Raw genomic sequence first — 18,147 nt, forward strand, 5'->3', positions numbered from 1 at the left:
CAGAGACACTGTGATGTGACTAGTGTTTATTACCTCCACAGAGGCACTGTGATGTGACACTGTGCTTCCACTGTCTGGAAAACCTATTCTAGTCATAGATCAACCTTCCACTGTCTGGAAAACCTATTCTAGTCATAGATCAAACTTCCCCTGTCTGGAAAACCTATTCTAGTCATAGATCAACCTTCCACTGTCTGGAAAACCTATTCTAGTCATAGATCAACCTTCCACTGTCTGGAAAACCTATTCTAGTCATAGATCAACCTTCCACTGTCTGGAAAACCTATTCTAGTCATAGATCAACCTTCCACTGTCTGGAAAACCTATTCTAGTCATAGATCAACCTTCCACTGACTGGAAAACCTATTCTAGTCATAGATCAACCTTCCACTGTAATTACAGTGTGTGTGTGTGTGTGTGTGTGTGTGTGTGTGTGTGTGTGCACGTGCGTGCTTGTGTGTGTGTGCGCTTGTTTGTGTAATAGATGTGTGTGAGGGAGGTGAGGGAGAGATAAGCAGCAGCTGGGAGAATGTTCCTGTCTTGGCGTCGTGAGGCGTCGCATTACGAGGTGAGGGCTGCGTCCCAAATAGGACCCTATTCCCTACACAGTACAAAAGTAGTGCTCTATATAGGGAACAGGGTGATATTTGGTACGCAGCCCAGGTGTCTCTTACACCCCACCCTGGCACATAGGGCTTCCCCTGCTGCTACCAGACTAATGGAATCAGTCACATGAGACACCTTGGTACATAGGGCTTCCCCTGCTGCTACCAGACTAATGGAATCAGTCACATGAGACAACCTGGCACATAGGGCTTCCCCTGCTGCTACCAGACTAATGGAATCAGTCACATGAGACACCCTGGCACATAGGGCTTCCCCTGCTGCTACCAGACTAATGGAATCAGTCACATGATACACCCTGGTACATTGGGCTTCCCCTGCTGCTACCAGACTAATGGAAACATTCACATGAGACACCCTGGTACATAGGGCTTCCCCTGCTGCTACCAGACTAATGGAATCAGTCACATGAGACAACCTGGCACATAGGGCTTCCCCTGCTGCTACCAGACTAATGGAATCAGTCACATGATACACCCTGGTACACAGGGCTTCCCCTGCTGCTACCAGACTAATGGAATCAGTCACATGAGACACCCTGGCACACAGGGCTTCCCCTGCTGCTACCAGACTAATGGAATCAGTCACATGAGACACCCTGGTACATAGGGCTTCCCCTGCTGCTACCAGAATCAGTCACATGAGACACCCTGGTACATAGGGCTTCCCCTGCTGCTACCAGAATCAGTCACATGAGACACCCTGGTACATAGGGCTTCCCCTGCTGCTACCAGAATCAGTCACATGAGACACCCTGGTACATAGGGCTTCCCCTGCTGCTACCAGAATCAGTCACATGAGACACCCTGGTACATAGGGCTTCCCCTGCTGCTACCAGAATCAGTCACATGAGACACCCTGGTACATAGGGCTTCCCCTGCTGCTACCAGACTAATGGAATCAGTCACATGAGACACCCTGGTACATAGGGCTTCCCCTGCTGCTACCAGAATCAGTCACATGAGACACCCTGGTACATAGGGCTTCCCCTGCTGCTACCAGACTAATGGAATCAGTCACATGAGACAACCTGGTACATAGGGCTTCCCCTGCTGCTACCAGACTAATGGAATCAGTCACATGAGACAACCTGGTACATAGGGCTTCCCCTGCTGCTACCAGACTAATGGAATCATTCACATGAGACAACCTGGTACACAGGGCTTCCCCTGCTGCTACCAGACTAATGGAATCAGTCACATGATACACCCTGGCACATAGGGCTTCCCCTGCTGCTACCAGACTAATGGAATCAGTCACATGAGACACCCTGGTACACAGGGCTTCCCCTGCTGCTACCAGACTAATGGAATCAGTCACATGATACACCCTGGTACACAGGGCTTCCCCTGCTGCTACCAGACTAATGGAATCATTCACATGATACACCCTGGCACATAGGGCTTCCCCTGCTGCTACCAGACTAATGGAATCAGTCACATGAGACACCCTGGTACACAGGGCTTCCCCTGCTGCTACCAGACTAATGGAATCAGTCACATGAGACACCCTGGCACACAGGGCTTCCCCTGCTGCTACCAGACTATCAGTCACATGAGACACCCTGGTACACAGGGCTTCCCCTGCTGCTACCAGACTAATGGAATCAGTCACATGAGACAACCTGGTACATAGGGCTTCCCCTGCTGCTACCAGACTAATGGAATCAGTCACATGAGACAACCTGGTACATAGGGCTTCCCCTGCTGCTACCAGACTAATGGAATCATTCACATGAGACAACCTGGTACACAGGGCTTCCCCTGCTGCTACCAGAATCAGTCACATGAGACACCCTGGTACATAGGGCTTCCCCTGCTGCTACCAGACTAATGGAATCAGTCACATGAGACACCCTGGTACACAGGGCTTCCCCTGCTGCTACCAGAATCAGTCACATGAGACACCCTGGTACATAGGGCTTCCCCTGCTGCTACCAGACTAATGGAATCAGTCACATGAGACACCCTGGTACATAGGGCTTCCCCTGCTGCTACCAGACTAATGGAATCAGTCACATGAGACACCCTGGTACACAGGGCTTCCCCTGCTGCTACCAGACTAATGGAATCAGTCACATGAGACACCCTGGCACATAGGGCTTCCCCTGCTGCTACCAGACTAATGGAATCAGTCACATGATACACCCTGGCACATAGGGCTTCCCCTGCTGCTACCAGAATCAGTCACATGAGACACCCTGGTACACAGGGCTTCCCCTGCTGCTACCAGACTAATGGAATCAGTCACATGATACACCCTGGTACACAGGGCTTCCCCTGCTGCTACCAGACTAATGGAATCATTCACATGAGACACCTTGGTACATAGGGCTTCCCCTGCTGCTACCAGACTAATGGAATCAGTCACATGAGACAACCTGGCACATAGGGCTTCCCCTGCTGCTACCAGACTAATGGAATCAGTCACATTATACACCCTGGTACACAGGGCTTCCCCTGCTGCTACCAGACTAATGGAATCAGTCACATGATACACCCTGGTACACAGGGCTTCCCCTGCTGCTACCAGACTAATGGAATCATTCACATGAGACACCTTGGTACATAGGGCTTCCCCTGCTGCTACCAGACTAATGGAATCAGTCACATGAGACAACCTGGCACATAGGGCTTCCCCTGCTGCTACCAGACTAATGGAATCAGTCACATTATACACCCTGGTACACAGGGCTTCCCCTGCTGCTACCAGACTAATGGAATCAGTCACATGAGACACCCTGGCACATAGGGCTTCCCCTGCTGCTACCAGACTAATGGAATCAGTCACATGAGACACCCTGGTACACAGGGCTTCCCCTGCTGCTGCCAGAATCAGTCACATGAGACACCCTGGTACATAGGGCTTCCCCTGCTGCTACCAGACTAATGGAATCAGTCACATGAGACACCCTGGTACACAGGGCTTCCCCTGCTGCTACCAGAATCAGTCACATGAGAAAACCATGATGAACTACCATTATTAATTACTGAGCCTGGTCTACTTAGAGGACAGATCAGAGAACATAATGACCTTCTATAGAAGTCTGTCTACAGAGTGCTATTTGGGACACAGCCTTGGTGATATGAGGAAGTGGGTTTCAGGCAGCAGCGGGGCTCATACTCTAATGATATTGGAGGAGTCCCCTGTCTAGATGGTATTTACTTTGAATCAGGACTTTCTACGTCCTGTTCTTGTCCCTTTGTGGTGGAAGAGTCATGACTTTCTGCATTTTGTCAGAACCCCTAAGAGTATACAGTAGAGGCGTTTCTTCTAGAAGGTACCTTCAAGGACCTGCTGTAATCTACACCAGCCACAAAGAATATATGGCTGCATCCAAAATGGCACTCTATTCCTGCAAAGGTCAAAGGGTTCCATTTGGGACGCACACCATCGCACCTCCGGAACATCCATTACAGAGCTCTTTGCCTCTCTGTCTCTCACCATCACACCTTCGGAACATCCATTACAGAGCTCTTTGCCTCTCTTTGTCTCTCACCATCACACCTGCGGAATATCCATTACAGAGCTCTTTGCCTCTCTCTGTTTCTCACCATCGCACCCCCGGAAAATCCATTACAGAGGTCTTTGCCTCTCTGTCTCTCACCATCATACCTTCGGAACATCCATTACAGAGCTCTTTGCCTCTCTGTCTCTCACCATCATACCTTCGGAACATCCATTAAAGAGGTCTTTGCCTCTCTGTCTCTTACCATCACACCTGCGGAACATCCAATATAGAGCTCTTTGCCTCTCTGGCTCTCACCATCACACCTCCGGAACATCCATTAAAGAGGTCTTTGCCTCTCTGTCTCTCACCATCGCACCTCCGGAACATCCATTACAGAGCTCTTTGCCTCTCTGTCTCTCACCATCACACCTTCGGAACATCCATTACAGAGCTCTTTGCCTCTCTTTGTCTCTCACCATCACACCTGCGGAATATCCATTACAGAGCTCTTTGCCTCTCTCTGTCTCTCACCATCACACCTCCGGAACATCCATTAAAGAGGTCTTTTCCTCTCTCTGTCTCTCACCATCACACCTCCGGAACATCCATTAAAGAGGTCTTTGCCTCTCTGTCTCTCACCATCACAACCCCAGAACATCTATTAAAGAGCTCTTTGCCTCTCTGTCTCTCACCATCACACCCCCGGAACATCCATTAAAGAGGTCTTTGCCTCTCTGTCTCTCACCATCACACCTGCGGAACATCCATTAGAGGTCTTTGCCTCTCTGTCTCTCACCATCACACCTCCGGAACATCCATTAAAGAGGTCTTTGCCTCTCTGTCTCTCACCATCACACCTGCGGAACATCCATTAGAGGTCTTTGCCTCTCTGTCTCTCACCATCACACCTGCGGAACATCCATTAGAGGTCTTTGCCTCTCTGTCTCTCACCATCACACCTCCGGAACATCCATTAAAGAGGTCTTTTCCTCTCTCTGTCTCTCACCATCACACCTCCGGAACATCCATTAAAGAGGTCTTTGCCTCTCTGTCTCTCACCATCACAACCCCAGAACATCTATTAAAGAGGTCTTTGCCTCTCTCTATCTCTCACCATCACACCTCCGGAACATCCATTAAAGAGGTCTTTGCCTCTCTCTATCTCTCACCATCACCAGCCACAGTATACAGTAAATACAATATAACCCTTGTCATGAGCTCTCCCCTCTCCTCTCATTTACAACCTGACAGTGAAAAATGCATGGGTAGCCATTTCAATGAATAGCAAAGTATGTGTGTCTGAGTGGTGATGGTAGAGCAGGGGGGCAATGTATCTAACTGATTCATTGCTTAGCAACCCTTAACCACCATTCTTAGTCTCTAGGGGTTGATTTATCCTGGATTTCTGGTAGAGAGGACCAGATGGACTGGTAAGGTCTGGTAGAGAGGACCAGAGTGACTGGTAAGGTCTGGTAGAGAGGACCAGAGTGACTGGTAAGGTCTGGTAGAGAGGACCAGAGTGACTGGTAGGGTCTGGTAGAGAGGACCAGAGTGACTGGTAAGATCTGGCTGGTGGTAGAGAGGACCAGAGTGACTGGTAAGGTCTGGTAGAGAGGACCAGAGTGACTGGTAAGGTCTGGTAGAGAGGACCAGAGTGACTGGTAAGATCTGGCTTGGTAGAGAGGACCAGAGTGACTGGTAAGGTCTGGTAGAGAGGACCAGAGTGACTGGTAAGGTCTGGTAGAGAGGACCAGAGTGACTGGTAAGATCTGGTAGAGAGGACCAGAGTGACTGGTAAGGTCTGGTAGAGAGGACCAGAGTGACTGGTAAGATCTGGTAGAGAGGACCAGAGTGACTGGTAAGATCTGGTAGAGAGGACCAGAGTGACTGGTAAGGTCTGGTGGGTAGAGAGGACCAGAGTGACTGGTAAGATCTGGTAGAGAGGACCAGAGTGACTGGTAAGATCTGCTGTGGTAGAGAGGACCAGAGTGACTGGTAAGGTCTGGCTGGTGGTAGAGAGGACCAGAGTGACTGGTAAGGTCTGGCTGTAGAGAGGACCAGAGTGACTGGTAAGATCTGCCTGGTGGTAGAGAGGACCAGAGTGACTGGTAGGGTCTGGCTGGTGGTAGAGAGGACCAGAGTGACTGGTGGGGTCTGGCTGGTGGTAGAGAGGACCAGAGTGACTGGTAAGATCTGGCTGGTGGTAGAGAGGACCAGAGTGACTGGTAAGGTCTGGTAGAGAGGACCAGAGTGACTGGTAAGGTCTGGTTTAGAGAGGACCAGAGTGACTGGTAGGATCTGGTAGAGAGGACCAGAGTGACTGGTAAGATCTGGCTGGTGGTAGCGAGGACCAGAGTGACTGGTAAGGTCTGGTGGTAGAGAGGACCAGAGTGACTGGTAAGGTCTGGTGTAGAGAGGACCAGAGTGACTGGTAAGATCTGGCTTTAGAGAGGACCAGAGTGACTGGTAAGATCTGGCTTTAGAGAGGACCAGAGTGACTGGTAAGGTCTGGTTAGAGAGGACCAGAATGACTGGTAAGGTCTGGTAGAGAGGACCAGAGTGACTGGTAAGGTCTGGCTGGTTAGAGAGGACCAGAGTGACTGGTAAGATCTGGCTGGTGGTAGAGAGGACCAGAGTGACTGGTAAGATCTGGCTGGTGGTAGAGAGGACCAGAGTGACTGGTAAGGTCTGGCTGGTGGTAGAGAGGACCAGAGTGACTGGTAAGGTCTGGTGGTGGTAGAGAGGACCAGAGTGACTGGTAAGGTCTGGCTGGTGTAGAGAGGACCAGAGTGACTGGTAAGGTCTGGTTAGAGAGGACCAGAGTGACTGGTAAGATCTGGCTGGTGGTAGAGAGGACCAGAGTGACTGGTAAGATCTGGCTGGTGGTAGAGAGGACCAGAGTGACTGGTAAGGTCTGGTGGTGGTAGAGAGGACCAGAGTGACTGGTAAGGTCTGGCTGGTGATAGAGAGGACCAGAGTGACTGGTAAGGTCTGGCTGGTGGTAGAGAGGACCAGAGTGACTGGTAGGGTCTGGCTGGTGGTAGAGAGGACCAGAGTGACTGGTAAGATCTGCCTGGTGGTAGAGAGGACCAGAGTGACTGGTAAGATCTGCCTGGTGGTAGAGAGGACCAGAGTGACTGGTAAGGTCTGCCTGGTGGTAGAGAGGACCAGAGTGACTGGTAAGATCTGGCTGGTGGTAGAGAGGACCAGAGTGACTGGTAAGATCTGGCTGGTGGTAGAGAGGACCAGAGTGACTGGTAGGATCTGGCTGGTGGTAGAGAGGACCAGAGTGACTGGTAAGGTCTGGCTGGTGGTAGAGAGGACCAGAGTGACTGGTAAGGTCTGGCTGGTGGTAGAGAGGACCAGAGTGACTGGTAAGGTCTGGCTGGTGGTAGAGAGGACCAGAGTGACTGGTAAGGTCTGGCTGGTGGTAGAGAGGACCAGAGTGACTGGTAAGGTCTGGCTGGTGGTAGAGAGGACCAGAGTGACTGGTAAGGTCTGGCTGGTGGTAGAGAGGACCAGAGTGACTGGTAAGATCTGGCTGGTGATAGAGAGGACCAGAGTGACTGGTAAGGTCTGGCTGGTGGTAGAGAGGACCAGAGTGACTGGTAAGATCTGGCTGGTGGTAGAGAGGACCAGAGTGACTGGTAAGGTCTGGCTGGTGGTAGAGAGGACCAGAGTGACTGGTAAGATCTGGCTGGTGGTAGAGAGGACCAGAGTGACTGGTAAGATCTGGCTGGTGGTAGAGAGGACCAGAGTGACTGGTAAGGTCTGGCTGGTGGTAGAGAGGACCAGAGTGACTGGTAAGGTCTGGCTGGTGGTAGAGAGGACCAGAGTGACTGGTAAGATCTGGCTGGTGGTAGAGAGGACCAGAGTGACTGGTAAGATCTGGCTGGTGGTAGAGAGGACCAGAGTGACTGGTAAGGTCTGGCTGGTGGTAGAGAGGACCAGAGTGACTGGTAAGATCTGGCTGGTGGTAGAGAGGACCAGAGTGACTGGTAAGATCTGGCTGGTGGTAGAGAGGACCAGAGTGACTGGTAAGATCTGGCTGGTGGTAGAGAGGACCAGAGTGACTGGTAAGATCTGGCTGGTGGTAGAGAGGACCAGAGTGACTGGTAAGATCTGGCTGGTGGTAGAGAGGACCAGAGTGACTGGTTGGGTCTGGCTGGTGGTAGAGAGGACCAGAGTGACTGGTGGGGTCTGGCTGGTGGTAGAGAGGACCAGAGTGACTGGTAAGGTCTGGCTGGTGGTAGAGAGGACCAGAGTGACTGGTAAGATCTGGCTGGTGATAGAGAGGACCAGAGTGACTGGTAAGGTCTGGCTGGTGGTAGAGAGGACCAGAGTGACTGGTAAGATCTGGCTGATGGTAGAGAGGACCAGAGTGACTGGTAAGATCTGGCTGGTGGTAGAGAGGACCAGAGTGACTGGTAAGATCTGGCTGGTGGTAGAGAGGACCAGAGTGACTGGTAAGATCTGGCTGGTGGTAGAGAGGACCAGAGTGACTGGTAAGGTCTGGCTGGTGGTAGAGAGGACCAGAGTGACTGGTAAGATCTGGCTGGTGGTAGAGAGGACCAGAGTGACTGGTAAGATCTGGCTGGTGGTAGAGAGGACCAGAGTGACTGGTAAGGTCTGGCTGGTGGTAGAGAGGACCAGAGTGACTGGTAAGGTCTGGCTGGTGGTAGAGAGGACCAGAGTGACTGGTAAGATCTGGCTGGTGATAGAGAGGACCAGAGTGACTGGTAAGATCTGGCTGGTGGTAGAGAGGACCAGAGTGACTGGTTGGGTCTGGCTGGTGGTAGAGAGGACCAGAGTGACTGGTAAGATCTGGCTGGTGGTAGAGAGGACCAGAGTGACTGGTAAGATCTGGCTGGTGGTAGAGAGGACCAGAGTGACTGGTAAGGTCTGGCTGGTGGTAGAGAGGACCAGAGTGACTGGTAAGATCTGGCTGGTGGTAGAGAGGACCAGAGTGACTGGTAAGATCTGGCTGGTGGTAGAGAGGACCAGAGTGACTGGTAAGATCTGGCTGGTGGTAGAGAGGACCAGAGTGACTGGTAAGATCTGGCTGGTGGTAGAGAGGACCAGAGTGACTGGTAGGGTCTGGCTGGTGGTAGAGAGGACCAGAGTGACTGGTAAGATCTGGCTGGTGGTAGAGAGGACCAGAGTGACTGGTAAGATCTGGCTGGTGGTAGAGAGGACCAGAGTGACTGGTAGGGTCTGGCTGGTGGTAGAGAGGACCAGAGTGACTGGTAAGATCTGGCTGGTGGTAGAGAGGACCAGAGTGACTGGTAAGATCCGGCTGGTGGTAGAGAGGACCAGAGTGACTGGTAAGATCTGGCTGGTGGTAGAGAGGACCAGAGTGACTGGTAGGGTCTGGCTGGTGGTAGAGAGGACCAGAGTGACTGGTAAGATCTGGCTGGTGGTAGAGAGGACCAGAGTGACTGGTAAGATCTGGCTGGTGGTAGAGAGGACCAGAGTGACTGGTAAGGTCTGGCTGGTGGTAGAGAGGACCAGAGTGACTGGTAAGTTCTGGCTGGTGGTAGAGAGGACCAGAGTGACTGGTAAGATCTGGCTGGTGGTAGAGAGGACCAGAGTGACTGGTAAGGTCTGGCTGGTGGTAGAGAGGACCAGAGTGACTGGTAAGATCTGGCTGGTGGTAGAGAGGACCAGAGTGACTGGTAAGATCTGGCTGGTGGTAGAGAGGACCAGAGTGACTGGTAAGATCTGGCTGGTGGTAGAGAGGACCAGAGTGACTGGTAAGGTCTGGCTGGTGGTAGAGAGGACCAGAGTGACTGGTAAGGTCTGGCTGGTGGTAGAGAGGACCAGAGTGACTGGTAAGATCTGGCTGGTGGTAGAGAGGACCAGAGTGACTGGTAAGATCTGGCTGGTGGTAGAGAGGACCAGAGTGACTGGTAAGGTCTGGCTGGTGGTAGAGAGGACCAGAGTGACTGGTAAGGTCTGGCTGGTGGTAGAGAGGACCAGAGTGACTGGTAAGGTCTGGCTGGTGGTAGAGAGGACCAGAGTGACTGGTAAGGTCTGGCTGGTGGTAGAGAGGACCAGAGTGACTGGTAAGATCTGGCTGGTGGTAGAGAGGACCAGAGTGACTGGTAAGATCTGGCTGGTGGTAGAGAGGACCAGAGTGACTGGTAAGATCTGGCTGGTGGTAGAGAGGACCAGAGTGACTGGTAAGATCTGGCTGGTGATAGAGAGGACCAGAGTGACTGGTAAGGTCTGGCTGGTGGTAGAGAGGACCAGAGTGACTGGTAAGATCTGGCTGGTGGTAGAGAGGACCAGAGTGACTGGTAAGATCTGGCTGGTGGTAGAGAGGACCAGAGTGACTGGTAAGGTCTGGCTGGTGGTAGAGAGGACCAGAGTGACTGGTAAGATCTGGCTGGTGGTAGAGAGGACCAGAGTGACTGGTAAGATCTGGCTGGTGGTAGAGAGGACCAGAGTGACTGGTAAGGTCTGGCTGGTGGTAGAGAGGACCAGAGTGACTGGTAAGATCTGGCTGGTGGTAGAGAGGACCAGAGTGACTGGTAAGATCTGGCTGGTGGTAGAGAGGACCAGAGTGACTGGTAAGGTCTGGCTGGTGGTAGAGAGGACCAGAGTGACTGGTAAGATCTGGCTGGTGGTAGAGAGGACCAGAGTGACTGGTAAGGTCTGGCTGGTGGTAGAGAGGACCAGAGTGACTGGTAAGATCTGGCTGGTGGTAGAGAGGACCAGAGTGACTGGTAAGATCCGGCTGGTGATAGAGAGGACCAGAGTGACTGGTAAGGTCTGGCTGGTGGTAGAGAGGACCAGAGTGACTGGTAAGGTCTGGCTGGTGGTAGAGAGGACCAGAGTGACTGGTAAGATCTGGCTGGTGGTAGAGAGGACCAGAGTGACTTGTAAGTTCTGGCTGGTGGTAGAGAGGACCAGAGTGACTGGTAAGATCTGGCTGGTGGTAGAGAGGACCAGAGTGACTGGTAAGGTCTGGCTGGTGGTAGAGAGGACCAGAGTGACTGGTAAGATCTGGCTGGTGGTAGAGAGGACCAGAGTGACTGGTAAGATCTGGCTGGTGGTAGAGAGGACCAGAGTGACTGGTAAGATCTGGCTGGTGGTAGAGAGGACCAGAGTGACTGGTAAGATCTGGCTGGTGGTAGAGAGGACCAGAGTGACTGGTAAGATCTGGCTGGTGGTAGAGAGGACCAGAGTGACTGGTAAGATCTGGCTGGTGGTAGAGAGGACCAGAGTGACTGGTAAGATCTGGCTGGTGGTAGAGAGGACCAGAGTGACTGGTAAGATCTGGCTGGTGGTAGAGAGGACCAGAGTGACTGGTAAGATCTGGCTGGTGGTAGAGAGGACCAGAGTTACTGGTTGGGTCTGGTAGAGAGGACCAGAGTGACTGGTTGGGTCTGGTAGAGAAATATGAACACTTAATCTGTTGGCCTTGCTGCTTCTGCTCTCTGCCTCTGCTCTCTGCCTCTCTCTTCATTGCCATTACCACATCTCTCAGGGCCAGGATGGGGACTGTGTGTGTGTGTGTGTGTGTGTGTGTGTGTGTGTGTGTGTGTGTGTGTGTGTGTGTGTGTGTGTGTGTGTGTGTGTGTGTGTGTGTGTGTGTGTGTGTGTGTGTGTGTGTATAGCTGACAGGGAAGATTTCAGGGCTGGTGGTTGTTTGTGCCAGGATCTGGTCTTACAGCACAACATTAATCACACTCCTCTCCTCTCCACTACTCTCCTCTGCATAACATCCCCACCTTTCATTGATATGCTTTACGACCACTCTTGTAAAGTTGTGGCAAAAGATACATATTTTATAACCTCATAGCTAAGTTATAATTATGTTTGGAATGGGCTGGGTGAGTTGTAGGAGACTGGATACACACAGCAGAGCTTTGGCAGGTGTTGAGATGTTCACCATTCAGACCTGAATTAATAAGGTTTCTCATGTTGTAAATGAGATGTTCACCATTCAGACCTGAATTAATAAGGTTTCTCATCTTGTATATGAGATGTTGACCATTCAGACCTGAATTAATAAGGTTTCTCATCTTGTAAATGAGATGTTGACCATTCAGAGCTGAATTAATAAGGTTTCTCATCTTGTAAATGAGATGTTGACCATTCAGACCTGAATTAATAAGTTTCTCATCTTGTAAATGAGATGTTGACCATTCAGACCTGAATTAATAAGGTTTCTCATCTTGTAAATGAGATGTTGACCATTCAGAGCTGAATTAATAAGGTTTCTCATGTTGTAAATCACTTTGACTCTGTATTTTGTTATTTTGTTTGCAGGGTATTAGTGGATCTCCTGGCGGACCAGGAAGAGATGGACCAGTTGGACAGAGGGTAACAGTCTATTCATGTTGTTTGACTTACAGATTAATTATTTGTATTATGTATTGTATGTATATTCTGTTCGTATGATCTGTTCAAAGCCTGAGCGCCCTGAGCTCTTTAGCTCAATTTGAATATTAAAGCCAAATCATTTTTTTCCCTTCATCTTTTGAAGCCCGTAATTCTGTTTCCTTCCTCACAGGAACATAACACTGACGTTTTTATTTCATGATGCTTTAAATCACTGGCTTAAAGCTCACGAGATGTTAACCGAATGCTGTTTTGATTTCCCTATGAACCCATTTCATCGCTCATACTCTGACACAGCACTTAAATAAATGTGTTGTAAATAAATGAGTTATGAGATATCGAACCTTCATAATCCACATTTTTATCCCAAAGACTGACGAAAGCAACACAGGCTGCTACAGCAACAGAACGGTTTTCGGGTCAACTTACCTGACATTAAGTCAACTAATTCCCAACGATGTTACCATATGATTTTCACTTTTCCACTTACAGTATATCTCATCAGAATCTGCTTTAGTATCACACAAGCTTCTGCACTGATCCAACAGATATGGAAAAGAAAACACTAGTATAAAGTGATATAGAATCTCCATCTTGTTATCCACTCATGGCTCCTCAACGACAGCCATAAGCTGACAACTCCCAAGATCCTCTAAGGTTTTCTAAAATCATATCTCAGGGGTCAACACTGTTATCTAGATGTATACATGACATGGATAATGATGGTGACGATGATGATGCTTACAGCTAAAATGTTACAAATCACCTTAAGAGTAATTTTCATGAAGAATGGAACACTTTACTGTACTGTAAATGACAGTGCCTGATTGGTTCATTCCCTGTAATATTGTCCAGTTGCCAAAGACTCTGATGGAATATATGTAACGGTACACCTCAGAACCATGCTGCTGTGGATGTAGAGAGCCATCTGTGTTTGGAACATCTGATGCCAAGAGAGATCAGAACAGAAAAACAATAGCCTCCTCTTGGGAATCAGTTAGAGTAACACAGGACATCATTAATCATGATAGCCTTCTTCTCTCAATTAACTATCTGTGACTAAACAAGACCAGGGATTTCCTTAGCCATTATTCCTTTGGATTAGGTCCCATTTTTGTGTTTAATTTACCTAATTATTACATAATTGCAGTTTGACACAGTTAGTTGACACTGTATTTGGACAGAAAGTGGCTTGCTTTTCTTTATTCTCCAGGGTGATAAACCACAGTTCTGGGTCTGCTGTTCTTTATGGAGGAGCCCCTATGCCCAACTCCAGCCCCACTCCACAGCCCCTCTTGGCTTTCACTAGTCCCCATTCCATCTCCAGCCCTGCTTTCTGGCCCCTCCTCCAGCTACATGACCTTCAGAAGGCCTCACTCTAGAGCCTCGTTATGAGGTTTTACTGGGAGGTGTTTACGGCTTGACTGGGGGTTGACTCCCACACTGGGGGACTGGTCGTCCCACTCTGGCAGAGAGAATGGGCTTGGAAGCAGCCATGCTGAACTACAGAAAACCATAGAAAAGACAAGCCATAGGTCATAGATGAGGATTTGTGTTGGTTATGTGCCCATGAGGAACACTTTCTCTAATTGGCTTGTCCTGCAACACTCCTTGGGTTGTGGTGCAACTTTCAGTCGGTTCAATGGGGCTCCCGAGTGGCGCAGCGGTCTAAGGCTCTGCATCTCAGTGCTAGAGGCGTCACTACAGACCCTGGTTCAGCGGTCTAAGGCACTGCATCTCAGTGCTAGAGGCGTCACTACAGACCCTGGTTCAGCGGTCTAAGGCACTGCATCTCAGTGCTAGAGGCGTCACTACAGACCCTGGTTCAGCGGTCTAAGGCTCTGCATCTCAGTGCTAGAGGCGTCACTACAGACCCTGGTTCAGCGGTCTAAGACTCTGCATCTCAGTGCTAGAGGCGTCACTACAGACCCTGGTTCAGCGGTCTAAGGCTCTGCATCTCAGTGCTAGAGGCGTCACTACAGACCCTGGTTCAGCGGTCTAAGGCTCTGCATCTCAGTGCTAGAGGCGTCACTACAGACCCTGGTTCAGCGGTCTAAGGCTCTGCATCTCAGTGCTAGAGGCGTCACTACAGACCCTGGTTCAGCGGTCTAAGGCTCTGCATCTCAGTGCTAGAGGCGTCACTACAGACCCTGGCTCAGCGGTCTAAGGCTCTGCATCTCAGTGCTAGAGGCGTCACTACAGACCCTGGTTCAGCGGTCTAAGGCTCTGCATCTCAGTGCTAGAGGCGTCACTACAGACCCTGGTTCAGCGGTCTAAGGCTCTGCATCTCAGTGCTAGAGGCGTCACTACAGACCCTGGTTCAGCGGTCTAAGGCACTGCATCTCAGTGCTAGAGGCGTCACTACAGACACCCGGACGTGATTGGGAGTCCCATAGGGCGGTGCACAATTGGTCCAGCATCGTCCGAGTTTGGCCGGGGTAGGCTGTCATTGTAAAATAAGAATTTGTTCTTAACTGACTTGCCTAGTTAAGTAAAAGTGAAATAAAAATAAAATAAAAAATTCCAGTCAAGCGTCCATTTAGTGGTGATGTGAACCTTGATAGACATGACGTTTTGAAGCAAGGACAGGCACATGGTTGTTGGTATCACTCTGGCAATTTACAAGGAAATTGAAAATGACAACTTAACTTTTGGAAGTTAAAACCATGTCATGACAGATTGTGCGTTATTCATGTTCACTCCAATCCAAATGATTATGTAATTCTATCTTTATTTAATCGCGTTGAACTGCTATGTAAGCAGATCTGGGATTGTCCTCAGTTGAATCATGGACTGGAGTTCACACCACCAGGCATGCTGCACCTGTCACGTTCCTCGTATTCTCCCTCATCGGAAGATATGTCGAAATCACTCGATGCATACGCAGCAGGTTGACTGTTCCACATCATATTTATTTTAGATGGAAACACACAAAATCGCAGAGGAGAAAGGTGACAGTTTCACAGGTGAACGAAACACAGTGCAAAATTACAATTACCCACAAAAATCAAACACAAACACACCCCACTATATGGGACTCTCAATCAAAGGCAGATAGACAACACCTGCCTTCAACTGTCCCCCCCAATTAACCAAACAAACATACACTCACTAAACTCCACATAGAAATACCCTAGAACCTACCCCACCCCCACTATACCATCATAACTGCCGTCCTGACCAAATACAATACAAAAAACCTAAGTATATCAGGACGTACAGCACCATAATAGCCTGGAATACAAAGTGAATATCACTCTGTTTCACTGTTATGAAACTGGAGCGATATTTAGTTTGAATACCAGACTAGCACCATAATAGCCTGGAATACAAAGTGAATATCACTCTGTTTCACTGTTATGAAACAACTCATGAAATGGAGCGATATTTAGTTTGAATACCAGACTAGCACCATAATAGCCTGGAATACAAAGTGAATATCACTCTGTTTCACTGTTATGAAACAACTCATGAAATGGAGCGATATTTAGTTTGAATACCAGACTAGCACCATAATAGCCTGGAATACAAAGTGAATATCACTCTGTTTCACTGTTATGAAACAACTCATGAAATGGAGCGATATTTAGTTTGTATACCAGACTAGCACCATAATAGCCTGGAATACAAAGTGAATATCACTCTGTTTCACTGTTATGAAACAACTCATGAAATGGAGCGATATTTAGTTTGAATACCAGACTAGCACCATAATGCCTTCTCACCTGTTTTCCTACTTGACCCATTCATCTGTGTGTCTGAAAGCTTTAGAATAAGCCTGGTGGGTTGATTACAGTATCTCACGGACTCTTACAGTTTGTCACTGTAAGTGTGGATACCGTTGCCAGCTCCCAGAGGTCAGCCAGAGGTCAGCCAGAGGACAGCCAGACAAACATAACAAACCATTTAAGAGCTGACTAGCTTACTCTTACTGTACACATTATCCTACCATTATCATTAGTGTTGTTCTGGAGGATTCCAGGCTATTTGGTTTTAACGAAGGGTCTCTGCAGAATTCATTGGTGTTTTGATAATGGGAGGTTATGTTCAGTGTTCAGACTACTACTAACTGTATAAAGTGCAGTAGTTTATGTGTTGATCCTGTCTGTTCTGCTCTAAGAGACTGCCTGGGAAAGCAGTAGTTTATGTGTTGATCCTGTCTGTTCTGCTCTAAGAGACTGCCTGGGAAAGCAGTAGTTTATGTGTTGATCCTGTCTGTTCTGCTCTAAGAGACTGCCTGGGAAAGCAGTAGTTTATGTGTTGATCCTGTCTGTTCTGCTCTAAGAGACTGCCTGGGAAAGCAGTAGTTTATGTGTTGATCCTGTCTGTTCTGCTCTAAGAGACTGCCTGGGAAAGCAGTAGTTTATGTGTTGATCCTGTCTGTTCTGTTCTAAGGGCCTGCCTGGGAAGGATGGACCACAAGGACAGCAGGGTACTACAGGGCCCGTTGTAAGTACTGCTGTAATCCCTTTCCTCTCTCTCTCTCTCTCTACAAATATTACGGTTCAATTCCAATTCATATCCATGCATGAAATGTGCATAAGTTGACTTAACATGTAGTTTATTATTTCATCCTTGATCATTTGTCTCTCTACCAGGGCAGTCCTGGGGCCCCCGGGGCCCCTGGTGGAAGTGGATCTCCTGGACCCCTGGGAGACCAGGGACCACCTGTAAGTAAACTACCTGATATTCAAACCCTTGACTGGTTGATTGGCTCAACATCAGACCACCCAGGTCTGTTGAAAGAAGTTGATCAGGTTACGACAAGATTTGCTTGGGCCAACGTTTCCTGTCCTCTACCTGTCAATGGTTCCATATTGAGGAACCTTCCATGGTCTTCCTACACAATGTCCACTGTACTGTACATCCCTGAAATGGAAGAATATTCAACGTCTCCATCTGTTGTTTATGGTGTCTTCAACGTCTCCATCTGTTGTTTATGGTGTCTTCAACACCTCCATCTGTTGTTTATGGTGTCTTCAACGTCTCCATCTGTTGTTTATGGTGTCTTCAACGTCTCCATCTGTTGTTTATGGTGTCTTCAACACCTCCATCTGTTGTTTATGGTATCTTCAACGTCTCCATCTGTTGTTTATGGTGTCTTCAACGTCTCCATCTGTTGTTTATGGTGTCTTCAACGTCTCCATCTGTTGTTTATGGTGTCTTCAACGTCTCCATCTGTTGTTTATGGTGTCTTCAACGTCTCCATCTGTTGTTTATGGTGTCTTCAACGTCTCCATCTGTTGTTTATGGTGTCTTCAACGTCTCCATCTGTTGTTTATGGTGTCTTCAACGTCTTCATCTGTTGTTTATGGTGTCTTCAGCGTCTCCATCTGTTGTTTATGGTGTCTTCAACGTCTCCATCTGTTGTTTATGGTGTCTTCAACGTCTCCATCTGTTATTTATGGTGTCTTCAGCGTCTCCATCTGTTGTTTATGGTGTCTTCAGCGTCTCCATCTGTTGTTTATGGTGTCTTCAGCGTCTCCATCTGTTGTTTATGGTGTCTTCAACGTCTCCATCTGTTGTTTATGGTGTCTTCAGCGTCTCCATCTGTTGTTTATGGTGTCTTCAACGTCTTCATCTGTTGTTTATGGTGTCTTCAACGTCTCCATCTGTTGTTTATGGTGTCTTCAGCGTCTCCATCTGTTGTTTATGGTGTCTTCAACGTCTTCATCTGTTGTTTATGGTGTCTTCAACGTCTCCATCTGTTGTTTATGGTGTCT

At 48.9% G+C, this 18,147-nt stretch overlaps 1 pseudogene; it reads left to right on the top strand.

Moving 5' to 3' along the window:
* Positions 1 to 18,147, top strand: part of LOC106573090 (collagen alpha-1(XIV) chain-like) — a 263,151-nt pseudogene that overhangs the window by 206,283 nt on the left and 38,721 nt on the right.

The sequence above is a fragment of the Salmo salar genome, chromosome ssa02 (assembly GCF_905237065.1).
Source record: "Salmo salar chromosome ssa02, Ssal_v3.1, whole genome shotgun sequence".
NCBI lineage: Eukaryota > Metazoa > Chordata > Actinopteri > Salmoniformes > Salmonidae > Salmo > Salmo salar.